Source organism: Balaenoptera ricei, chromosome 21 (assembly GCF_028023285.1).
Source record: "Balaenoptera ricei isolate mBalRic1 chromosome 21, mBalRic1.hap2, whole genome shotgun sequence".
Classification (NCBI taxonomy): domain Eukaryota; kingdom Metazoa; phylum Chordata; class Mammalia; order Artiodactyla; family Balaenopteridae; genus Balaenoptera; species Balaenoptera ricei.
The window spans coordinates 11,998,053-12,024,770 of NC_082659.1; the positions used below are offsets into that span (position 1 = coordinate 11,998,053).

At 47.4% G+C, this 26,718-nt stretch overlaps 1 long non-coding RNA gene and 1 pseudogene across 2 annotated transcripts in view; one reads left to right on the forward strand and one right to left on the reverse strand.

The window, feature by feature from the left end:
• The window catches only part of LOC132356673 (uncharacterized), a 56,391-nt gene that overhangs the window by 20,999 nt on the left and 8,674 nt on the right, over positions 1 to 26,718 (reverse strand). The window contains exons 2-3 of one of the 2 annotated variants that reach the window (XR_009499971.1): positions 18,050 to 18,172; positions 16,759 to 16,983 (exon numbers count right to left, since the gene is read on the reverse strand). This is a non-coding gene — a long non-coding RNA (uncharacterized LOC132356673). The remainder of the gene's footprint in view (positions 1 to 16,758; positions 16,984 to 18,049; positions 18,173 to 26,718) is intronic. The other variant, XR_009499972.1, reaches the window with a different exon arrangement.
• Positions 21,752 to 22,889, forward strand: LOC132356715 (ubiquitin carboxyl-terminal hydrolase 17-like; annotated as a pseudogene).

The following is a 26,718-nucleotide window of genomic DNA, read 5'->3' on the forward strand; positions in this document are numbered from 1 at the left end:
TACATGAAAATATGCTCAACATCACTAATCATCAGAAAATGCAAATCAAAACTACGAAGAGCTATTACCTCACACCTGTTGAATGGCCATCAACAAAAAGATGAATTAGCACGTGTTGGCGAGGATGTGGAGAAAAGGGAACCCTTGTGCACTGTTGGTGGGAATGGAATTTGGTTCAAGCACTATGGAAAGTATGGAGGTTCCTCAAAAAATTAAATGCAGAACTACCATACGATCCAGCAATTCCACTCCTGGGTATTTATCCAAAGGAAATAAAATCCCTACATCGAAGAGATATCCACATACCTATCCATGTTCATTGCAGCATTATTCACAATAGCCAAGACAGGGGGACAACCTAAGTGTCTGCTGATGGATGAATGGATTAAGAGAATGTGATATATACACCATGGAATATTATTCAGCCTTAAAAAAAGAAGGGGATTCTGCTATTTGCAACAACATGGATGGACTTTGAGGGCATTATGCTAAGTGAAATAAGCAAGACACAGAAAGAAAATTACTGCATGATGTCACTTATATGAGGCATCTAAAAAAGTCAAGCTCATGGAAGCAGAGAGTAGCATGGCGGTTGCCAGGGGCTGTGGGTGGGGTTATGGGGAGATGTTGGTCAAAGGGCACAAACTTCCAATTAGAAGGAGAGTAAGTTCTGGGATCTATGGTAACTATGTGAGGAAATTATATGTTAATTAGCTTAACTGTAGTAATTTCACTATGTATGCATGTCTCAAATCATGTTGTACACCTCAAATATATACAACTTTTACCTAAAAATAAAATAAGAAAGTAGTGATAAGACGTGGAGATAAAACCTTCTAAAACACTGCCCGTCCGCCCAGTTTTAGGAGACCACATGCAACGACAGACAAGAAGGCCTGCCAAGCGGGGAGAGGGACGGGGCCCTGCTGCTTTTAGGCTGAACCTGGGACTGGCAGGCCACGTTGTGTGAGAGCCCAGGGTCGTGGTGCTGTCTTTAAACCCCTCCCAGCGCACGGTTGGGGGGAGACGCCCCCTTCGCGTGGGAGCTGCTCCCGCACAGGGTGTCCAGAGCAGGATCGGAGCTTCAGAGTGAAAACACAGAACCGCACGTTTCAAGGACATGGGACTGCTGACTCGATGTCACCGTCGTGTGAAGCGAGGTTGGGCAAGGACTGACGCTCATCCAATGCAACCTTCTTTTATCAGATGCGTGAACCAGAACAGGAAAAAAATAGGAAGAGGACGTTAAATTACTGTGTTAAATTGAGGGTTAAGTTGAGGGTTTGAATGGTTAAGTGACATGTCTGAGTAAAAAAAAATTCTGATTAAAAAGTGATACGTTCTTATCATTAAAATTTCAGAAAATACAGCAGAGTACAAAGAGGAAAATTCAAAAAACCTGTACCCATAATGCTAAGATATATGTAACTTAGAAATATATATAGTTGGTGTTTTGATGGATTCTTTTCTGATTTTTTCCTCTATGCAATATTCATGTACATATACAGAAAGCAACTACTCTCATTTGCAATAGCTAAAATATTTTATGTGGAGTCCCATATTCCCCTTTCACTTAAAAGCCCTTTACAGGGGGCTTCCCTGGTGGCGCAGTGGTTAAGGATCCGCCTGCCGATGCAGGGAACACAGGTACGAGCCCTGGTCTGGGAAGATCCCACATGCCGCGGAGCAACTGGGCCCGTGGGTCACAATTACTGAGCCTGTGCTCTAGAGCCTGCGAGCCATAACTACTGAAGCCCGCGCACCTAGAGCCCGTGCTCCACAACAAGAGAAGCCACTGCAATGAGAAGCCCGCACACCACAACGAAGAGTAGCCCCCGCTCGCTGCAACTAGAGAAAGCCCACGCACAGCAACGAAGACCCAATGAAGCCAAAAATAAGTAAAATTAAATAAAAAAAATTCTTTACAGGACTTCCCTGGCGATCCAGTGGTTAAGAATCCACCTTCCAATGCAGTGGTCGTGGGTTCGATCCCTGGCCGGGGAACTAAGATCCTACATGCCTCGGGGCAACTAAGCCCACGCGCCTCAACTAGAGAGCCAGCGCACCGCAACTAAGACCCAATGCAGCCAAAAATAAATATTTTTTTAAAAAGTTCTTTACAAACATTTCACCATAGATAAAAAAATTTCAGAACAATTTTAATGACCAATAACATTTCACTGCATTTATATTTAACCAGTTCATCATTTTGAACTCAGATACCTTCAATAATTTTTCTATAAGTAACACTGTTATGAACATCTTCAGATGTGAATATTTGTACTTCTAATTATTTTCTTAGCCTAGTTTCCTAAAAACTAAAATTTCTAGGTCAAAAAGTCAACACACATCTTGACTGACAAGTTGATCTACGCCAAGTGGCTATCCTCCCACTGCGTGGTATCTGCAATACCCTGTGGTCCACAGCTTCCACACGCGTCTAGGTTCTCCTGTGAAACTGCATCCTTGGTTTATCGGACATGCCTCCTCAAGCCTTTGAAACTACCTAGCAATTGCCTTAGTTTTCTAATCAGTTCTGATTTCTAGGATTACAGGGCTTTGGAGAGAAACACGGAGCTAGTTAGTCGTCCATGGCAATCAGAAAGGCTCCTTCACGTGGAGAAGAGCTGTGCTCCTCTGAGCCTTCTGAAATCTTTTGTCATTATAATGCCTTGGGCTCTGATTCCCTCCAGCTCAGGCTGATTTCCTGGGCACTGTTTACTACAGAGGATCCAGAGTCTGGGAAGATGCATTCCTGCCTACAGCATCCCCCATGAGGCTAGAACCAGGAATCTGAAGGAGCCGGGGAAGGGTGCTCAGAGCCCTCATCACCTCCTTTTCACTGGATGCTGAGTCAGGAAAAGGGCAGTGGGCCCTGAGGACGTGCCCACCTGCCCTGTCCCAGCCCGGGCTGCCTACCTAACTCTCCCCCAACTCCCTAACTTCCCTCCCACCATCTCTCCACTCACCCAGCCAGAGGCCCTTCCTGCTGACACTTCATGGTGACATGAGCACTTCAGATGTAGTGCCTACTTCTCACTGCCCGAGCCCAGATTTCCACCGACATCCGTCCCCACTTTGTTGTGTTTGTGGTCAGTTCCCTCCCCTCAGCAGTGCTGACTATACAATCTAGTTGGAAGGAACTGGTGCCCTTGCCCGTGTGGGATGCACCAAACCCTAAACACGCAACCAGAAACCATCTCTGCAGCAAATAAGCTCACTTCCATATTCTTTAAAACACTCTTGAACTTGGATTTTTAAAGTCTTTTTTGTCATCCCTCTGTAAGGACCTCTAATCTTTCTCTAGCACGAAATTTAATTATTTCCACTTGGGGTATCAGCCCTGGCTGCTTTGATTTTAAAGTAATCTCTCATTTGCCAAGGAGAATTCATTAGAGCAAACAGCTGTTTTCTCTCTGTCACATCCCATTAAAACGTGGCAAGAATCAGGCAGAGGGGCCGCAGACCTGTGTTGAGGTCGCCAAGCAGCCACGCGGGCAGCCGAGCCCCTAGCCAGGAGGAGCTCATGAGACAGGAAATTGCCTTTTGAGAGGCAGAGTCAGAGATGTAAGCTATGTATTACTGTGTACACAAACATGCATACATGTACACATACGCATGTGTGTGATCCAGCTCTCAGCAATATTGTAACCTGGCGGCAGAAGACAAATGCTGGCCTGGGAGTGGTCGCTGTTCTGGAAACTGCACCTTCCAGCAAGTTCAAGTTGAAGAGCCGGTCAGTCTGTGAGGCAAAAGCAGAAGAGGAGCAGCACCCTGGGGCCCGGGGTCCTCTGCCCGGCATGGGTGCAGGCAGGGGCTCAGCAAGTGTTCTCCTGTGTCTGATACTGGGTGTTCTTCTCCCAGCCGTGGCTGGCCTGGAACGCTCTGACCACTGCTGCGTGCGGACATGCCCCTGCCTGGGTTCTAGGACCACAGCCTTCGGGAAGCTTACAATGACCCCCGGCAGGAATTCCCCCTTCTCCTCCCTGCATAGCATCTGCCATCACTACATTGCCACTGAGTCGGTTCTTCTCTGACAGGGAGATTCATCAGGGAATGGCCAGGACATGGTATATTGCAATGGACTGAAGCCCAATTCAAAATGGCTTAGGATATGTAGCCCAAGGCCCAGGTGTGAGCATCAGGCATGGCTGGATCCAGGTGGTCATATTGGAAATTTGTCCCCATCTTTGGTCGCTCCTTCTGAGTAGGCTTCATTGCTGGCTTGGTTTCTCCATGTGGCAGCAACAACGACTCCCAAAGCTTGGGGCTTTCATGTGCTTTGCATCCAGTCATCAGAAAAAGAGGGGCTTTCCTTCAATAATCCCAGCAGACGTGGGTATAATAATGTATTGGTCTTGCTAGAGTCAGGTGCCCACCTTGAACCCATCTCCACAGTCGGGGATGGAAGACCCTCCCAGGAGAGGCCTAGCTTGTGGGCCCCCCCCAGAGACACAAGGTGGGACAGCCCCACCCAGTCACACTCTCATGAGTGTCACCCAAGTTACATGCCTAGGAGAGAAGTGAGTCCCCAAAGGAAAACAGGGTGCCCTTATAAAGAAGAGAAAGAGGGTGCTGGACAGGCAAGCAGAGCAGGTGCCCCTACAGTTGTCAATTCTAATTAGGAAGCAGGGCAGGGTACCATCAGCCAGTTCACTAGAACAGCTGTGCTGGCTTTTACTAAAACATGACCCACTAAGAACATGGCACTCATTAGTGCTGTGCCTCCTGCATCCTTCTTTCCTTGGACAAAGAAGAGCATATTTAGTAACCCCACTTTGTGCTAGCACTGTGATATGCAACACCCAGGCGTATCATAGCTAGTCCCTCTACTGAGGTGCTCATTACATAATGTTGAAGGCAAAGATGTTAACAAAAACGCCCAAAGTTATACACAAATATAATCAGTTCTACAGCAAAAGGCTGTGGAGCAACAACTCTGGTTAGGGGTGGAGTGGTTGAAGGTTTCAGAGCTGATAACATTTGAACTGGGCTTTGAAGTATGAATAGGAGCTCACCAGACAGTAATGAGGTATTCAGACGTCGTATGCAGAGGGAAACAAAATCTGAGAGGGTGCAGAGTTGTAAGTGACTCTGTCACAGAAACAAAACCTTCTGCAAACAAGAATACTGTTAAGCATAGGCTTTGCTGTTAGTGCAGAGCAATCTTTGTGAATAAGTTAAAAAATACTAAGTTAGAACATAGGAAGTGTTTGGCAGGGATGTGGGGAGAGGAGGGAGCTGAAGCTGGAAAAACAGGACCAGATGATGGATGATGTGAAGGAGTCTCAGCCTCATCCCACAGGAAGTGAGGAACCATACATGGGAATCAGCCCACAAACACAGGTTCCCGTGAAGCACTATTAAGGCAAAGTCACTCCCTCTCTTTGCAGCGTGTGCTGCATTTTCGGTGGGTATGCGGCTGGACTTTGGCACAGCGCCCAAAGCTTATGGCATTAAAAGCCACACTGACTTAGATGTAGCTGGTCTGTCAGGGAAGATGGACAGAAGCCAATTCCTCCGAACACAGTCCCCTTTCAGACACTTTACGCAGATTGAAAGTCCAGGAGCAGCAGGCTCTCCCTGCAGTGGGGACGGGGACCCCAGGTCACGTCCACGGTCCTGTAAAGTGGGCTGGCCGATGTGTCACACGGGGGCGAGCAGGACCCCCCTCTTCTACTCATGCCCAGGGCACACGTGGCTCACAGCGGCCAGAAACCAAGGACAGGCCTCCCTCGGCCAAGGTTGTCGAAGTGGGAGGATAGTTCTGCAAGCTGAAGGGTTGGTGCATTGTACCCAGGTGAGATGCCCGTCTCCTAGATGCTCATTCTGGGATCTCAAGGTCCGTTTCCCCATTGATTGCACGATACAGGGAGCCCACTGATCCAGCTGAAAACATAAGAACACCTCACTTTTCTAGAACACTTCCCTCGTGGGTGGTCTGGGTCTCAGACACAAACACCTTGGACCAAAGAAATGTTGAGGGCTGTGTGTGCTTTTCTGTTTCCTTTAAGCTTTAAGAAAAAAGGTATGAGGTGGCTGATTGCACCAAAAATACAGGCTATTTCTGGCACTCATTCTGAATGCCACCTGACACGGCCAATTTGGGGATCGTACATTTTCCTCTGAAGGACTCTTCGGGCTGGGTTCACAACCACGCAGCCCTGTGCTAGCAAAGTGCCCAGCACGTGGGGTGGCCGCCCCTATGGCACAGCTCCTGCGTCCGCATCTGGACCAACCAGAGAGGCACAGAGACCCATCTGAGAAAAACAAACCATAGACGATGGTTCCCACAACAGATCAAACGAGGAGTGAACCAGACAGGAAGCCCGGAGTGAAGGTGGGGCCTGCCCATTACCATGAGAATCTCCACGCACATCCAGGCGGCCTTTCGTACCTGGGGCTTGTTTTTTCCTTTCCCTCCTTGAGTCAACTCATCAATGTGCAAATGTGCTGGTCTTCATCTAAAAGCAAAACAAAAATCAAGCAGAACCCCCTCTGACGAGCACACGTCAGCCTCCGGATTCCACTTCACTTCTCTGTCCTCCGTTATTGCATGGCTTCCCCCGCCCCCGCTCTGCTGACCAGGCTTCCAGCCCAGGGGTGGTGGCGGCGCCTCTGAAATGCTCTTGACAAAGTCCCTGTCATCTTCCTGTTGGCAGATGTCATCCTCATCTGCCTGGTCCTTGCAACAGTATTTGGACACTTTTGCTGACCTTCCAGAAACCAGGTTTTGAAGTGATTTTTCTGGGAACTTGCAGTTTTCCTGCTGTGCCCTTGGCCACCTGGCTGGATCCTCTTCTCTTCCTGGAAATAATGGAAATCCTTTCGTCTGTCTCCGTACTCAGGGGGTCGCACCCTATCCCAAGAGTTTAAGCATGACCACAATGCTGACAGGTTCCCACATTTAGATGCTCAGCCCTGCTCTCTGGGCTCACATACCCAACCTCTGCCTGGACGTCTCACCTGGATCTCTGGCCGGCAGCTCAGACGGAAAGGTTCAGCGCAGGACCCCTGCCTGCCCTGCCCTGCCCTGCTCTGCTCAGCGTGGCAGGGACCAGCACCGGCTCAGGCCCCAGGCTCAGGAACTTTCTATAAACCCGGTCTCCTTACATCGCAAGCCCAGTCCGTCAGCAAGTCCCGAGTCTGGCCAATTCCCAGGGTCCGAGCCTCCACGTGCCTCTGGGAGCCTGGAGCCTCGTTCCCTGCACCTGGCCCCGCACAGCAGCCGGCGTTCACCCTCCAGTAGCCCACGTGGCCGAGCTCAGAGCCCCCGCTGTGCCCAACAGGCCCAACTCCGTCCTTCCCGCCTTCTCCTGGCGCCGTTTGCCCAGTCGTCAGCCTTTCCCCCCCGGGACGAATATTCCAAGCTGGCCGCACGCTCTTCTCCAGGCTCACTGCAGTCGTCCACTCGAAGGCCGTGGATACTGGAGTTCTGGTGACCCTGAGCCCACCCTGTTACTTCGTCCCCTTGCCCTCCTGGGAGTCCTCACAGCCTGAGGGGCCGCGTGTCTGAGCCGACTCCGCCTTCTGACCAAAGGAGCTGCAGGTGCCGTGAGCTCGCGGCCTCAGCTGGTGCCGACTTCTTGCCCTTCATCGAGGCATCTGAGGCAGCAGTGGGTGCTAAGGACATTCTGTGCGTGAATTACGGTGAATTGAAGCTGGGATGGGTTGAGTAATGTGAGCAGTTTTAGTAAGTGGTCTGATGACAAAGCAGTGTAGAAACTGTGCGCACATCGGGCAGGTAACCTTGTAGCGACCTTGAGGCACAGGCCCTATTTTAATTGTTGGAGAGAAAGAGGTTGGCATTCATGTTGGAGCAGCAAAAACAGATGCGCAGAGGCAGAAATAGACAAAATGTGTTGATGGAATTTAAAAGAGAGGAGTTTTATAGCATCAGAGAAGTTGGAAGAGAAATCGTGCAAAGTAAGTTGAGACTAATAAATGGAGGGCACCCAGCAATGGGCCACAGAGCCTGGGCTGCAGGGGACGCGGCAGAGGCTGTGAAGGCAGACGGGTGATGAGGTCCTAGGACTCACCATGTGTCCAGTCCATGGGCATAGTGGGGATTCAACAGAAACAATGGGTCTGCTCTATAAAATCTGTTGATTGGGAAAAAGAAAAAAAAACCACGTTTTTGTGTCCATTAGCAAGAAAATATACTTCATTTCACATTTTAAATTGAAATGTGTGACATTTACCTTCTTTCTCTATATAAAAAAAATCTGCTTTCAAAAAAGTGAACATCATATAACAAGAAATGAGAAATTCTTACTGACTCAACATTCAATCAGCCTGGATCATTAGACCATAGATTACACGTCACCAAAAATCCTTCTAAACCAGCATGTGACACAAGAATTGAAATGCAGCATTGAACCAGTTTGAACAAATCTGGAGCAGTGGTGTCTGTGCTTTATATAGATAGATAGATAGATAGATAGATAGATAGATATAGATATAGATATTTATAATTTAAATATCTATATCTATATATATTTCTACTTGTCAAGAGATGACCGGTTAAAGAAAGAGAACATTTTATTCAATACTCCAGGTCCGTCGTGGACAGACTTTACAGAAAGCCTCCTTCTGCATGAGGTTAAAATAACTGCACTCTATTTCTTTACACTAAAGGAGCCTCTCACTGTTAACCAAAGTCAGAATACTTGAAGCTTAACGTGTTGTGTCTCCTTATGGCAACTCCTTCTGCAGATGTTTGTGGAGTTTTTGTATCAATGTTTCAGAGGTAAAACCACTTGCCATATGAACACATATGTGTTACTTCTTCCATTTGCCAGAAAACTTTAACCAAAATCACCTTTTTTTCCCTCTATGAATTTTAGAAATTATATTAAAATTCATCAAGATGGCAGATAAGCATATGAAAAGATGCTCCTCGTCGTATGTCATTAGGGAAATAAAAATTAAAACAATGAGATCCCACCACACACGTATTAGAATGGCCAAAATCCAGAGCACGAACACCAAATGCTGACAAGGACGTGGAGCAACAGGAACTCTCATCACTGCTGGTGGGAACGCAAAAGGGTACAGACACCTTGGAAGACAGTCTGGTGATTACTTATAAAACTAAACATACCCTTACCACGTGATCCGGCAATCATGCTCCTTGGTATTTACTCAAAGGGATTGAAAACTTATGTCCACACAAATGTCTACAGCAGCTTTATCCATAACTGCCAAAACCTGGAATCAACCGAGATGTCCTTCAGCAGGTGAGTGGATAAATAAACTTGGTCCATCCAGACAGTGGGATATTAGAATGTCAAGTCCCAACAATCTCTGAGGTGATGCAAAAAGGGCAGCTGAGGAAAAAATCCTGCAGTCCTGGAAGGAAGCGCTTTGTTCAAGGGACAATCTTTCTAAGCCGCTCTGTTTCTAGGGGCGTCTAAACTCTGCCCTTCTGAATGGGGCAGAGTATCAGGAATTTTCCAATTTTCTTTGCCCAATAATCTCCAGCTCATCTCCAGAAGTCACAGTGGAAAACAGTCTGCAGAGTTGCCTCCGTGGGTTCAATTCTTGGGGTCAAACCCAACATAAGACCCAATTTCTAATCAGCCCAGCCCAGAAGCTGGTGGCTTCCTGCTAAGGGCAGCCCACAGGCTGGTTCTTCTGTTCCCTTGGCCACTGTCCACCGCCAGGGAGCTGGGTCATGTCTCTTGTAGAACAACAAACCAGCCAAGGGCTACTTCTGAATCTCTACGAGCGGGAGATTCTGGAAAGTTAAAGTTAATGCACATTGCGCGGATGGTCTGGGGTCGTGGGGGTGGATTTACCCGATAGACCAACATTTTCTTTTTTTTTAATTAATTAATTTATTTATTTTGGCTGCATTGGGTCTTCGTTGCTGCGTGTGGGCTTTCTCTAGTTGCGGCGAGCGGGGCCCACTCTTTGTTGTGGTTTGTGGGCTTCTCATTGTGGTGGCTTCTCTTGTTGCGGAGCACGGGCTCTAGGCGTGCGGGCTTCAGTAATTGCGGCACGTGGGCTCAGGAGTTGTGGCTCGTGGGCTCTAGAGTGCAGGCTCAGTAGTTGTGGTGCACAGGCTTAGTTGCTCCGCGGCTAGAGCGGAGCAACTAAGCCTGTGCACCACAACTACTGAGCCTGCGTGTGGAATCTTCCCGGACCAGGGCTCGAACCCGTGTCCCCTGCACTGGCAGGTGGATTCTTAACCACTGTGCCACCGGGGAAGCCCCAGAGCAACATTTTCTGTAAAACTTTTCGACAAGTGGAAGACAGTGTGGTTGAAACGTAACAAGCAGGATTACCCAGAAATGACCCCAGGGGCAACTTCCATTCTGAGGGCCATGGCGCTCAGACCACCCCTCAGCAGGAGGACCCCAGGAACCAGGTGCTGGGAGCTGCTGGCCCCACGTGCCGAGCAGGAGCTTGCCACCCAGAGCCCTCTCCTGCACACTCACCCCATGGGAGGGGCTCAGAGGGACGCTCACCCCTCGCAGAGCGGCCCCAGCACGCCACGGCCCCACCAGGACCGGGCGCCCTGCCTCTTCTGCTGCGCCCCCCGTCCCCCCGCTGACTAAGTCTGCCCCCACCTGAGTGTGAACCCATCTCAGCTGCCAGCGCTTCGATGGAAACAGTGGTTTCATTCTCTGTCTCTCAGTGATGGATCTTCCAAATAATGTCACACTCGGGTCCTGGGCCCTAGACTGAGAACTCACTGGAGGAGTGCGAGTGGCCAATGCAGGGGTGCGGGCTCGGGGGCAGCTGGCATGTGCTGACCCCTGGGCTCCTTTTCCCCACCCTCCTCCTGCACCAGAGCCCCCACCGTGGCCAGAAGCTCCACACATCCTTCCTCTGCCCAGGCCCTTTCTTCAGGTCTGAATTTCACCCATAAACTCCCTGCTGGTGGCTGAGGAGAAGGCAGGAGGGTCAGAGTCAGAGGAAGAAGATGTGAGAAGAAGCTGCCAGGAGGCCTTGAAGGTGGAGGAGGGGGCAGGAGCCTCGAGGAGCTGGAAGAAGACAGGGAAGAAGTTCCCCCAGGAGCCGCCAGAAGGAACTGCCTGTGCATTCGCTTCAGGCTTCTGTCTCTACAACTGTAAGATCATAAATATGTGCTGTTTTAAGCCAGTGAATTTTTGGAAGTAAGTGTTCTACAGCAGCAATGGGAACCTAATTCATCACCACTTCCTTGTTTTTGCTCTCCAGTTTTCTTACTGACTTCATGGTGTGTGGTGATCAGAACTGCATATACTGCTCTGTGAGAGGGTAGGGGAATATCGGCCAGATTTGCTTGGCGGCCAGGAAAATTATTTCGTAACCTCAAGAGAAGAGTACAGACCAGAACCGTTGGAGACAGCCTTCTAGAGAATCCTGGGTACCAGGAAGCACACTGACTTTGAATTTTAGTGAATGATTATATTATCCACAATAACAGTGATGTATTGTATTCTTTTCTACAATTGACCCTGTTCTAAGTCTCATTAGAAAGTTGAAGGCCCATTTAAGGAGGAGTCTGGGAAGATGGTGGCAATTTAGTGTTTTTGTATTTTCCCCAAATTCTCCCAGAAATAGACACACTAGATTTGAAAGCAAAACTAAGAACCCAATACCCACTCAATACCCAAGGATCCCACAGTTCTGGAACAGTCTGAACCCTATAAACTCAAAACTATCAGAGCTCCCCCAGCACCCAGATTCCTTCCCTCAGGAGAAACTCCTGAGAACTGAATCTGACCACGTTGAGCAGGACGCACGGAGGGGCAGAGGAGACGGCACCTCGCAGGTGGTCGGGGAGGGGAGACAAGCGGGTTGAGTTCTGAACCGCCCAGGCTAAACTGCTCATCGCTTTGTGAAAACAACAAAAGAGGAAGCACCAGGGCTTCGAAGTTAAAAAGCTATGCCAGCCCATTGCTATCTCCTGGAGATTCAGGAAAAGTCTTTGTTTTGTTTTATTTTTAAAAATAAGCAGCATGAACAATCACAGGAAAATCTACACAAGCATTGTCAATTCCCTGCCAACAATAAAGGCGTGCCAGGAAAATACAGGCCTTCCTGCATATTGAAACACACCCATAATAGCAATAACTATAATAATAACAGAAGGAAACCACTAAGTTAAAAGCGGGAGCGGGCATGGGCATTGTTATTCTGAGACTAACGTTTTTACGTTGAGGTCAGATTGAGTCATTCATTACTTTGATATCACTGAGAATCAAAATAGTGTGAGTGAAAGGAGACGGTCACACAATGGATGAGGTTAAGTAAAAACACTGTATTCCTAAATTCAAATGGAAATTATGGATATGAAATGACTAGCTTTGTACAGAAAAGGACTGAAAACAGGGACCAAAACCAATCAATAGTCACCCCCAGTGAGTAGATTTCTCACTAAAACCATCCGTGGCTTCTGGGAGAAATGGAAGATTTCATGTCTGAGTCAGGAAATGCACCATCTAAAACATCGTGTCCACCAGAAAACAAGAAAGCCACCAAAGGTCTCCAGGTCCACGTCAAAAGGATTCACTGACGAGGCCCCACCGACTGAAGATGTGAGAATTACCGCATTGAAACACATCTAAAGTGTAAATCCACGAGTTAACAAAGACATTAAAACAAGAAGCGCAAAATCTAAATTGAACCTCAAGGTACAAGTAGTTGATGAGGGAAAGCGTTTTTTGTTTTTTTAAAATAGAAGCTTGGAATTAAAATGTCATTGTTTCACAACTCAGAATACCTGAGTAAATCTAGGCAACCGTTTTCAAAGGCTGCTAACATCACCGAGAGAGACAGCCAGGCACCCGGGTTTCCATGATGGGATCGCCGTGGTGCCCAGAGGCCTCCAGCCGGCCCCAGAACACTCACCCTTCCACAGCCCTGCATTCTCCCCGCTAAAGGAGGCCACAGATTAACAGATACCACGCTGGGTGTTTTGTTTTGCTAAGCAATTATTGTCAACTTTTTGCTTAATGATAGAAATGCAATTACCTCCCATCTTTCAGAGGTCCTTAGGGTGGATGCAACAGTACCATATCTGGAATTGCCCCAACGCCCCTGGGGGAGAGGGGTAGGAAGGGCAAAGATGGAACCAGGTCGCCCAGCTGTGTAACTTATTCTCTCTACTGGCAAATTTCCACAATAAGAAAAAAACAAGACAAACACACACAAAGCCGCACATACTCATTTAGATGAGAACCTGAATGGATTTGGTCCTACAGGGCTTGTGGAGCCACTGCGGGTGGAAATTAGAACCAGGAGACGTTTTTGTTCTACGGCACCTCCTGAGCAGTTTTGCAGCATTAAGAGCATTTTAAGTTGTACCCAAACTCTCACCAAAAAGAGATCTCCCTGATCCATTCTTATGCAAGGAGCTCTGATGTCAGCTTTGTTGATTTAAATTTTAAGCAGAGGGTAGATGGGGGTGACCAGGGGCCGGGAGGCGGGGGAGGTGAGGAGGAGCTGGTCACAGGGACAAAGCTGCAGGGACACAGAGTGAGCAGTCCTGAGACTACTGTCCAGCACAGTGACTGCAGGTGATAACGCTGGGTCAGGTCCTGGAAATTCGCTCAGGGAGTAGATCTCAAGTGCTCTGACCACACACAGTGGTCACTACGTGAGCCGGACGTGCTAACTAGCTTGACTGTAGTAACTGTTTCACTGCGTGTACGTGTTTCAAACCAGCATGCTGGGCACCCTAAAAATTTTAAATTCTTATTTAAATTAAAAAAATTTAAATGCTAAAGAGCTGTGAAAGTGCACTTCTGCTAAATGCCGCCTTCCCGTTGCTTCTGGTGTGAGTGCCGCCTTCGAAGGCCACGGCTGTTCCTCGTTCGCCTCTGCAGTCCTAGAAGTAGGTGGTACCGTAACCAAATTGGAGTTGAGATGCACGGGTCACGCGGCCCTGGGAGCAGGTGCCCCAGAGAGCTGCCCTAGCGTTCCTGCCCAGGCCTTCCTCTTCCCTCTGAGCTTCACGTTTACCCCAAGGGAGGGCTAAATCCCTGGGGGTCTTGCAGACCAGGGGCAGGCGGGGAGCAAGGCTGAGAGCCTCGCACCCTCCTCACAGCCCCACCTGCTCCTGGTACGTGCACTGCAGGCCTCTGCCCACATCGGCCCCTGGAGCCCGGCAAGGAGGGGAGGGCTGGCAGGCGCCGTGCTCCTCCCACAAAGCTGGTCCCACTCGCCTCTCTGCAACTTCCTTTTTCTCTTTCCCAAATCTCCAGTCCCGGAGTGTGTACCGTGGTTAGTGGGCACCTGTGCTGTCTGCCAGGGCCTCCTGACGGGGCTCCTCAGCTGCCCGCCACTCGACACCCCCCAATGTGAAGACAGGCTGGTCCTCTGGGGGTGGATCAGGTGGTCACGTCCATGCTCAAAAAACTCCAAACTTGTTCTCAGCCTGTGAGGCTCTGCAAATCCAACCCTGCCTTTTCTCTCCAAACTCAGGTCCCGAGCCGGGCCCTTGATCTCGTGACTCCAGCCCCTGTGGGCTTCTCTCTGAGCTGCAAGGGGAGAGGCCCATTCCCCTCGTAGGACCCTCACTCTCACCGTCCCACGTGCCGATCTTCACATCTGTCTGTGCGGCTGTGATTCAGATCTGGTGAACTGACATGGCTTCCAGGGGACCTTTATCCCACTGATTTGATCACAGACCTAACACTCTGTGTTTTCCTGACTGTGTTTTAGCGAGGCCTCTTTCTCCCCGGCTGGTGCACACTATCCTGGAACAGCCCTGTCTTGCTGGTCCTGCCCACCCTCCACCTCAGGGTCCTGCCGCAGTGCTGGGCCCGGAGTGAGTGCTCAGTGAAGGAATTTCTGCCCCTTGGTCTCCATTCTGCCCCTGCTGTCTCCCCAGAGCAAGTTTTGTCAGTCCCCCTCCCAATGCGTTTTTCCATTTTCTTGGAAGGAAAAGGGTGCAGATCCTCCCTAAGCCAAGGTCAGCTCCCTTGCAGGGACTTCCTGCAGATGCTGCCGTTGGAGGTGCACCTGGGGCCAGGCACCTTCCCTGAGCGCTGGGTCCTCTGTCTGGAAGGGGCAGGGTGGGCCGTGGGGGATGAAGTCAGACCAGAGATGAGGCCCCATGGCTCTGAGGAGCAGATGCCCAGGTTCCCGGGGGTCATTTCATTCCCGTCTCCCCCCACCGCGACCCTGCTGCCCCCTCAGGAATCATGAGCGGTCCTGACTCCTGTCTCTCCTAGATCCTTGGATGCTGGACCCCAAGGGAGCCTCACTCGGGAACGTTTTTGTTGTTGATGGGTTTCCGTTTGTTGACCAGGCTCAGCAGCTGCAGGAATCAAGCTCTCCTCCTACAGAAACACCAAACCCCCAAAGGGGCCTTCAGTTACCCCTTCCAGTCGCTCCAAGTTAATTAAAAAAAGTGCTCACTGGTTCAGGTGTCTGCTATTTGCTTTGACAAGAGCTGGCTGTCTCTCTAGGAAGAGGCAGCTATGGACCAGCTCCCTGGCATGGCCAGCTGCGTCTCAGCTCAGATTGGGACCGAGGCCACTGGCAGAAACTTTGCTCTCCTGACCTTGAGAGGATGACAGTCAGGAGCCCCTTTGGACTGAATAATCCTATAAAGTGCTCAGTGGCCTGGAAAAAATGATTTTTTTCAGCTTTAATCTGTTATGATATGTTATTTGAAAATGTAATCTGCCGTGCAAACAAGCAGCACACTGGCCTCCTTTGCTGGCCTGACGTCCCTGTCTGGGCCGACAGTGTCTCTTCAAAGCCGTCCTCTGGTCGTGTCTGCAGGCTGTGAACTACTTGCATATTGGGGAACCTCGAGCCGGCGTGAAAAGTGAATTCAGTCCTTAGTAACCAGGTGGCCTTGTCTCTGGGGCCCCGGCTAACAGATAGGAAGCACCAGGCTCTGCAAGGGAACTGAACACAGACGTCCACGTCCTCCAGGGACTGAGTACACCTAAACCCTCTAATCCTTTCTGAGAACCTGTCTCGCTTGTTTGGATTACACCAGTCCAAGAGGGGCTTCGGGGTCATGCACCTAACTGGACCTGGGAGGAGCTGGGGGCTCCCACGGCCGCCCCATGCCCCCTCTTCTCTGCCCAGCAGGGGCCTGCTCTCAGCCCCTGGTCACAGGCCCAGCCATGGGGAGGGAGTGGAAGGACGAACCCCTGGACACATGCTCTGGGGAACGCCAGACACAGCCCAAGGGGACGTGTCTGATCGAGGGACCCCCCACCGCATCTTCAGGATCCAGTCCCTGGGCTCCGTGGGGCAGAGTAAAGGGATTTCAGGGTTGTGGAAGGAACATGGGTTTGGGTGAAAGAGGGTCTGGGTTTGATCCTGTCTCTGTCACTCAGGGCCTTTGGGAAGACATACTCAGTTCCCACACAGGGGTGCAGGACGATGTTGGCTTCCTCCCTCGGACAAGGAGGTGGGGTACACCCAGCCTGGCTGGGCAGCAGCTGCTCACATTGGCGCTTCCACCCTCTGCCTTCTTTGTGCATTATACACTGATCTCTGCTGTGGAGGAAAGGCCCTCCTCCCTCCTGGGAGGGCAGCGGGCGCGGCACTCGTGCGAGAGGTGGGGTGCTGGGACCCTGCCTCACGGCCTGCCCCACCATCTGCAGGAAGCACTGTGGTGCCCAGTCACATACGGACACACAGCAGGAGCGACGGCACCCACCCCCCCAAGCTCCCTTCCCACCACACAGGGCTCCGCCCCACACCCTGCCCCGCAAACAAGACACGCAGGCCGGTCTGTCCTCAGGAGCAAGGATGGTCCGCGCCCTTCGGAGCAGGAAGAGGCGGCAGCAAGCTTACCTGCAGCATGGACAGATGGGGTTACTCCAAGCCCTTGGGGACTTTGGCAAAGTCGTGTTGGAGAGGAGCTACTGCCATCTGGTGGATGATGCTGGAGATGCTGCCCAAGGTCCTGCGGGCAGGACACCCCACACGGAGGACTCTCTGCTCCCAAAGCAGGAACTGACTCGGCTCTGGACCCACGCTGTCCAACAGCATCACGTGCAATGTTAAGTGTGCTGGTAGCTACAAGAAAAAGTAAAAGAAATTAATTTTCATAACATTTTATTTAACCCAATAGATCCAAAATACGATTCTTTAACCATGTACTCAATCTAAACATTACTAGTGAGGTATTTTACACTTTTCTCCCCCCTAGCACGTCTGGGTTCCAGTGTGAATTTCACACCGACTGCACCTCTTGGTGCAGACAGGCCGATTTCCAGGCCCAGGAGCCTCTGTCGTTTCGGGACAGTGGTGGCCTGCCTGAGTCTGGTGTCCCCTTTCTAAAAAGTGGAAGAGTCTCAACTACCCTCTAAATTCAGCCTCCAGTACTTACTGGCTGGTATTGTTCCCACCAGGGTCAAAGGTTTTCTAAGACAGGGTTTTGCACTTTATTTGTATCTGTGAAGCTCCTCAGCCACGGGGCAGAGTAGATGCTCAACTTCTGAGTCTGAGTCCCTTCGGCTGCTGAAGTACTACAGATGGGCGTGAAACCAGACGTCTGTTCCTCAAGGTTGGAGGCTGGAGTCCAAGGTCAAGGTGCCGGGGACCTGGGGTCAGGTGAGGACCCGCTTCCTGGTCTGCAGATCCTGTTTTCCCTGAGTCCCCATGAGCACCGAGAAGCTGTTTAAAGCTTCGAGGATGCTGTAGTCACAGGCCTCAGGGGCTGGGGGAGGGAGCAGACCTGTGAGCCTGGGCAGGAGGGCCAAGTCCACTGCCCTAACCTTGATATGTGTTGACCCCAGTCAAGGCAGTGAAGAAGGGACATCCTGCACCAGATCCTCGGTCTTTAGTCTCCCTGGGGGTGGGGGGAGAGCTCTCTCTCTCTCTGCCTCTTGACCTACCTACCATAAGGGACTTGGGTAGTCACCCAAAAAAACAGAATAAAGCAGACTGAATTGTAATTAAGATGAAGGAAGAAAAAAAGGTGGGCACTAATTAACCAAGGAAAGGGACGACACTTCAATGGAGACGATGACACAGATGAATGAGTTTGCTGTGAATTTGGTTCCCACCTTCCTAGAATGATCTGCCAAAAGGGAGGCATCCTCAGCTATGGTTTCGTCAACATCCAGGAGGTAAAACTAACCATTATCCAGGGAATTTGTTGCTCTTCCTCGTATGAAGTCAGTGGGAAGGGATTTCTCCTGGGAGGTCTATGAAGGTCACTGTCTCCAACTTTCTGTCCTTGGATGACGTGAGAGAACTCACCCTGGAGGAAGATCATATGGATGCCATCTGTGCGGGGTCGCCTCTGTCAAAGCTCTCACTCTGGATGACATGAGTGCCCGAATTATAAATGTGACGAGTGTGGAAGAGTCTTCACCACAGCTCTAACCTAACACACCAGAGAGTGCACACGGGGTGAAAATCTACGTCTCTGTAACCCGTAAGTTATCTTTTTTAAAAATTTTATTTTATTTTATTTATTTATTTTTGGCTACGTTGGGTCTTCGTTGCTCTGCGCGGGCTTTCTCTAGTTGAGGCGAGCGGGGGCTACTCTTTTGTTGCGGTGCGCGGGCTTCTCACTGCGGTGGCTTCTCTTGTTGAGGAGCACGGGCTCTAGGCACGTGGGCTGCAGTAGTTGTGGCACACGGGCTCAGTAGTTGTAGTGCACGGGCTTAGTTGCTCCGCGGCATGTGGGATCTTCCTGGACCAGGGCTCGAATTCATGTCCCCTGCATTGGCAGGCGGATTCTTAACCACTGCGCCACCAATGAAGCCCCCGTAAGTTATCCTTAAACAACACGAGTGACCTCCATTTGGGAGGAAGCCTCTCTCTGTTTCCACTGCAGCAGGGACTTCATCTAAGCTTCAGTGTTAGTGTGCACAAGAAAATTCAGGGTAGGAAGAACTATAAAAACAGGAAAATCTTTAGAAAAGTAGACAAGTCTTTACCAGGAGAAGCAAGTTGGAAGTGAAATAACACATAACTCATGCTGGAGAAGTTACTAAATGAAAGAAATGTAAAAAGCCCTTTACTTATAGAATATGTGAGACTGCACACTGTATAAAACACTCAGTGTAATGAATTAAGGAAAGCCTTCAGTGATTTCCAACCCCTTAGGTAATACTAAAGTTCCCATACTGAGGAGATACCAATCCTAAAATCAAAGTGAAAAAGCCTTCAGTGGAAATTCATGTTAGAAGTCTCAGAGTTGGAAAAACCTCTAACATAAATGTTTTACAACACAATTCATCCATAAATTCAAACTTCTGCCTAATGACTTATTATTGAAAATAAAATAAAATAAAATGTAGGAACATGGAACAATTTGGGAATGTTGAGTGCAGAATTTTGTGAAAATTATTATATTACATTTTAAAATGTAATATATAAATATATAGATTAAAAGTTGCAGCTGAAAAGCTATTATGTTGGTCACTTTCCAGTTTTTTTACGTAGCTCTAAATATAATTAAGATGACTGGGGTCAGTTACAAAATAAATTTCTGTGTTAAGGGAAATATGTAGAATATGAGTGTTAACTATACTCTGCATAGCTACAGTCCAGCTTTCTTTGCTTATTTTTAACAAATGTATCTTTCTCCATCCTTTTACTTCTAATACATCTGTATCTTTATATTTAATGTGGGTTTCTTTTACATAACGTATAGTTGAGTCTTTTTTTCTTTTTTCAAAATCCCCTCTGACAGTCTTTTTTTTTGGCTGTGCCCCACAGGCTTGTGGCATCTTAGCTCCCTGACCAGGGATTGCACCAGGCCCTCGGCAGTGAGAGCGCACAGTCCTAACAACTGGACTGCCAGGGAATTCCCAGTCTTTCTTTTAATTGATGTATTTAAACGTCTGATGCTTAAAGTGGTTACTGTTACTATTGGATTGGTATCTATCATATTTGTAACTGTTTTCTATTCATTGCCCTTGTCCTTTATTATTTTTCTTGTATTCCAATTTTTTCTCCCTTACCTGGTTTTAACTGAGCATTTTATATAATTTATATAATGCCATTCTTTGTTCTTACTGTATCAATTAATCAATCATACTTCTAGAAAATGTTTTAGTCACTGTCCTTGAGTTTACAATATGCATTTACAACTAATCTAAGTCTGCTTTAAAGTGACACCATGCCACTTGCAAGTACCTTACTACAGAATACAGGCTTCCCTGCTATACACTTTCTTACATGTTAGGAATGAACAACTGGAATTTGAAATAAATTATTTATATTAGCACCCCAAAAATGAAATCCTTAGGCATAAATCTAATAAAAGATATATAAAACTCACATGAAAAAAAGTACAAAACTCAGTGAAATCAATAAATATGTAAATAAAAGTAAAGCTAGTCCATGTACATGGTTAGGAAGACACAATTCTGTCAAGATGTCAGATCTTCCTGATTTTGACCTGCACATTCAATAGAATGCCAGTCAAAATCCCAGCAAATTATTTTGGGGGTATCAACAAATTGATTTTAAAGTTTATATGAAAAGACAAAAGACCAAAAACTAACCTAACATTGAAGGAGAAAAACAAAGTTGGAACAATGACACCACCCAACTTTAATACTTAAAGTTACCATAAAGCTACAGTGATCAAGGCACTGTGGTATTAACAAAAGAATAGACAAATAGTTTAATAGAACAGAATAGAAAGCACAGAAAGAGAGTCATACAAATATACTGGACTGATCTCTGACAAAGGCACACAGGCAATTCAATGAGGAAACAACAGTCCTTTGAACAAATGGTGTTGGAACAACTGGACAGCCACAAGCAAAATAATGAACTTAGATGCAGATATTACACCCTTCATAAAAATCAACTGAAAGTGCATCATAGACTTAAATGTAAAATATAAAACTATAAAACTCCTAGAAGACAACATAAGAGAAAGTCTAGATGACTCTGGGTTTGGAGATGACATTTTAGGTACAGTGCCAAAGGCATGATCCATGTCAGAAAAAAATTGATAAATTGGACTTCATTAAAATTTAAGGGACTTCCTTGGTGGTCCAATGGTAAAGAATCCGCCTTACAATGCAGGGGACTCAGGTTCGATCCCTGGTCAGGGAACTAAGATCCCACATGCCACAACTAAGCCCCTCGGGCCACAACTACTGAGCTTGCACGCCTCAACTAGCGAGCCTGTGTGCTGTAAACTACAGCGCCCACACGCCCTGGAGCTTGCACGCCACAACTAGAGAAGAGAAAACCCGCACGCCACAACTAGAGAGAAGCCCACACACCACAACGAAGAGCCCGCACGCCGCAACGAAAGATCCTGCACACCTCAACAAAGATCCCATGTGCCGCAACTAAGACCCGACGCAGCCAAAAATAAATAAATAATAATAATAAATCTTAAAAGAAATTTTAAAAGTTCAACCCAATTAAAAATGCACAAACTATCTGAGCAGACACCTGACCAAAGACATACAGATGGCAAAGATCCAACATGTCATAAGGGAACTGCAAATTAAAAGACCTGTTAGCATGGCTAAAACACAGAACGCTGACAACACCAAATGTAAACAAGGATATGGAGCAACAGGTGCTCTCGCTCACTCCTGCTGGGAATGTAAAATGGTACAGCCAGTTTGAGACACTGAAGCTACTTTTCTCCACTGGGGAGGTGAGACTCAGTTCATTATCTTTCCAAAACACAAACCTGCTCAGGCACCCACAGCTGGTGCTGAAGTCCACTGGGGTCTCACTCTAGCAGAAAAACCAACACAATCACCACAGACACCATAACCTGCATGATGGTTTTGCTTCTGTGGCAACAGTGCTCACTCCTTCAGAGAAACTCGTCTGACTTAAAAGAGACTTTATGGGACTCTGGAATATGGGGACCGCCTGCTACATGAATGCAGCGCTGCAAAATCTGACATATACGCCATCCCTTGCCAACTCTACACCGACTCAGGGGTACTCTCAGATTTGTCGGTGTTAAGGATTCTGCACTCTATGTACTAGGCAAGCCATCATCGTTGTGATGTTATCAAGCCATCACACCAGTGAGTTGCTGGCTTCCATACACACAAGCAGGAAGATGCCCATGAATTTCTGATGTTCACTGTCAATGCCATGCAGAAGGCACGTTTGCAAGGGGACAAGTAGTTACAGTGTCACTTCAAGGGCACCCCCCTAACACGACCAATATTTGGAGGGTGCTGGAGACCTTAAATCAAGTGTCTCCATTGCAAGGGCATTTTAAACACCTTTGACCCTTACCTGGACATTAAGCTGGATATCAAGGTAGCTCAGAGTGAGAGCCAAGCTTTAGGATAGTCGATGAAGCCCAAAGAGCTGGACCGCGAAAACTCCTGTCATTGTAGTGTTTGTCTAAAGAAGATGCCTACTGCCAAGATGTTTACTTTGCACACTCCCTCTAAGGTCCTCATCCTTGTATTGAAACGGTTCACAGGTGACCAAATTGCTGAGTAACCATATCCCGAGTGTCTTGACATGCAAATCTTCCTGTCTCAGCAGAACGCAGGACCACTTGTCTATTTACTCTAAGCTGTGCTGGTCTATGCCGCTTTGAGTTGTCTCAATGGACATTATTTCTGATATGTAAAAAGTGGGAAAAAAAGAGTGGGATAATGGATGATCTAAGGTAGCCACCTGTGACATGACTTCTTTCCTGAGCCAAACTGCCTATGTCCTCTTTAACAGAAGAGCGAACCGGAAAGAAAGAGTGGGAGTTTGGCAATAGGTAGGGAACCAACAGCCCTGGGGCTGATGACACAACCATGGGAGCAGATTTAGGAAGCCCTGAAGGAGACGCCTACATCCAAGTTCCTGAGTCACAGGAGAATTTGGAAGTAACACCAACCAAAGGAATCACCTTAGACCAGTGGAAATTTCTCCAAGAACAAAACTGACCAAAGCCTGAATTCAACCTCAGGAAAACAGAATTCACCCTGGGGTGCTGCAGTGCAGTTGTGATTCAGCACTCAAAATAAAGAGGTGGGATGAGAAGAATCTCCAGAGCAGGAAAACTACCTGCTGAACGTTTCATTCAGGGACATCCCAGCTCAGGCGGAGGAGAACAGTAGCGAACCCCCTTGTCTGGGGCCGAGTGCCAGAGGCACCAAGAGAAAAGACAGGAAGGGTGAGGAGGCTGTGCATGTATTCCAGTTATCCTGGTACAAGTGTTGAGGGCACACGTGTGCAATGAGCACACACACAGTCACTCTGGGGTGAAGAAACAAAGGTGAGGCTCGGTGACGTGTACACTGGTGCCACTGCGTAACGGTGACGGATCCGGGGCCGAGGCCTTACAAGGGAAACTGTGTCTCCATGCCCTGAAACGTATCCCATGCCCATGTGTGGGATACGTGTGAATCTCCTTAACAACTTTGCATATTTGATTTTGGAGGTTTTCTAGTGGGATTGGGTGTTGCACAGATGCTGATAGGTTGTCAAAAGAGGTCTCAGGGTGAGTTCTCAGGGAGTACCGGGGCTGAGCAATTAAGTATTTGGAGGGATTCTTAGTATAGATTTTGTGGTTTGTGGGTGGCATAGATGGGATAAGTGTATGAGAGCTAAGTATGAGAACAGAGGTATTTTTTGCATATCACCTTGCCTTGGTCAGATATGGGATTTTGTATTTGAGCTTATGTTTTATAAAATTCAGAGATCTGGGGAATGTGTGTTGGCGTTCTATGTGTGAAGATTCATTAACTTTTGGGGTTACAGAGACAGCAGGGAAAGTTTTATTTGACAATGGGGGCAGAAGGCACTTTGCCTTAGTGGTGGACCTTTTTATGGAGACGTGTAAATGCTTTAGGAATAGTTTCTTTTCCTTTATTTTGGCTGCATAGTATTAATATCTTATGGAGTTCTCCTGGTTGCCACCTCTATCTTTAAAAGTTATCTATCCTCTTTCCCTAAAACAATGATCTTTCCATGCAATAAAGAGAAAGCTCGTATGAAATTGAAACTAAATTATAAACAGCAAATGTCCAAATCCATAAAGATATAAATACAGGGAAAACTAACTAAATGCTATATGCTATGTTTACTTGCTTCAGTTCATTAAAATAGAAGTTATATAAGAACTTCCTGAAAACTCAATTAATTTTTATGTACATAGTGGGGTACAGAGGAATTCAGAAACATTTACAGCAAAAAATGACAATGTCACCAGTTTTCAACATTTCCTAACAGATACACTTACATGTTAGAACATGCTGGCTTGGGAAAACTGAGTATTAAAAAAAATGGGGTATTGGAAAAACAGAAGCTGTTCTTGAAAAGATTTATAACCTGAATTCACATGGGGCACATCATGTGAAAGAGTAATACTAGAAACAAACAAAACACAGACGAAAAAAGGGGCAAATAATTATGGACAAGGCAGATATGGGAATTACTTTTAATTATATGAATAATTCCAAGACAATGACACTAAAAAACACAAATTCTGAGCCTGTTCCCCAGTGTTTGTGGGAACTGACTTTATAAAGATAAGCCCACTGTCATTGAAAGGCAGCATCTTCCCAAAGAAACCCTCCTAAACACACAGGCCCGGCCGTGTGCGTTAGTGTGCATGTGGGACAGGAGCCAAGTGTCAGATAGTAAACTTCCACACGGGGACCGTATTTGTTGGATGTACAGTGGCTTTTTTCTTATGGTTCATAGTTGTACGCATTACTTGCATCTTATCTGAGAGCATCAAATAAACAATAAAAGTGATGTCATTTTGAGAAATCATTTTGAAAAATTAGATGATGTCACAAAGGACACTATATTAGTTTCCTAGGGTTCCCGTAACAAATTACCACAAACTTGGGAGCTTAAAACAAGAGTAATTTATTCTCTCAAAGCCCCCAAAAATGTGCTGGCAGGGCCACACCCCCTCCACAGACTCTGGGGACCCCCCGGGGACCCCCCCCCCCGCCCCCCACCCTCCAGCTTCTGGCAGCTCCTGGCCTCTGCTGGCTCGTCTCAGCCTCCGTCACCATGTGGCCTCTTTCCCTGCGGCTCACACGCCCTCTCATCTCTGACAAAGATACCATTCACTGGACTTAGGGTCCACAATAAATTAAGGAAACTCAACTTGAGATCTTTTTTCAACATCTTTATTGGAGTATAATTGCTTTACAATGGTGTGTTAGTTTCTGCTGTATAACAAAGTGAATCAGCTATAAATATACATATATCCCCATATCTCCTTCCTCTTGCGTCTCCTTCTCACCCTCCCTATCCCACCCCTCTAGGTGGACACACAGCACCAAGCTGATCTCCCTGTGCTATGCGGCTGCTTCCCACTAGCCATCTATTTTACATTTGGTAGTGTATATATGTCCATGCCACTCTCTCACTTCGTCCCAGCTTACCCTTCCCCCTCCCTGTGTCCTCAAGTCCATTCTCTACATCTGCGTCTTTATTCCTGTCCTGCCCCTAGGTTCTTCATAACCTTTTTTTTTTTTTTTAGATTCCATATATATGTGTTAGCATATGGTATTTGTTTTTCTCTTTCTGACTGACTTCACTCTGTATAGACTCTAGGTCCATCCACCTCACTACAAATAACTCAATTTCGTTTCTTTTCATGGCTGAGTAATATTCCATTGTATATATGTGCCACATCTTCTTTATCCATTCATCTGTCAATGGACACTTAGGTTGCTTCCATGTCCTGGCTATTGTAAATAGTCCTGCAATGAACATTGTGGTACATGACTCTATTTGAATTATGGTTTTCTCAGGGTATATGCCCAGTAGTGGGATTGCTGGGTCGTATGGTAGTTCTATTTTTAGTTTTTAAGGAACCTCCATACTGTTCTCCATAGTTGCTGTGTCAGTTTACATTCCCACCAACAGTGCAAGAGGGTTCCCTTTTCTCCACACCCTCTCCAGCATTTACTGTTTGTAGATTTTTTGATGATGGCCATTCTGACTGGTGTGAGGTGATACCTCATTGTTCAACTTGAGATCTTTAACTGTATCTGCAGACACTCTATTTCCAAATAAGTTCACATTCACAGATCCCTGGGGTTACAACTTGGGCTTTTTTTTTGGGGTCACAGATTCAACCCACGACAGACGTCATTTCAGCCTCCGTTGCAGGTGAGTGGTGTCTGAAACGGCTCAGAAGCACAGTCAGTGACCAAGGCATGGAGAAGGCGAATGTATTTTTTGGCCTCTGTGTGTTTAGCACGATGGACACAGATTTTAGGTCTTTCCTTCCTAAACTTTATGTGCTTTCAGAAACCTTATTCACTACAAATTGCAGTGTTACCAACATGCCTCTTTCTCTAATACGGAATAATAATCACATCAAGTATAAAATAGTTCCCAGCTTCCTTCAAAAATGTTACTTCAGAGCCTGCCTGTTTTGAAACTTGGTCTCTGAATGCTGGCCCCTTAAGCCATGCACAGGATTTCAGGTTAAATGTGGATTTCCACAATCCAGGCTAGTGCTGTGCATAAACGGCACGCTTGTGAAGAAAACACTCCCTGAAGCAAGAGAAACTGAATGTTCATCTATATTGTGGCATAATTTAGTCATCTCTTACCGGGGTGGGATCTTAAGAAAAAAAAAGTTTTACAAAGAAATGTGAGACCTCCCACATTTACATGGTTTACAATGTAAACTGTGCAGTTTAAACTGTTACAGTGTTATGAACCCACATTTTGGTAGGTGTACACACATCTAATTAACACCTCCACATGGATTCAGAAAATTACAGAGGCTCTGGGGGTCAGGGGCTACCCCGCCAGCCTTTCTTGCCAGGCATGAGCAGTTGCTGTTCCTCACTCAGGACACGTTCCAGGGTCTCAGGC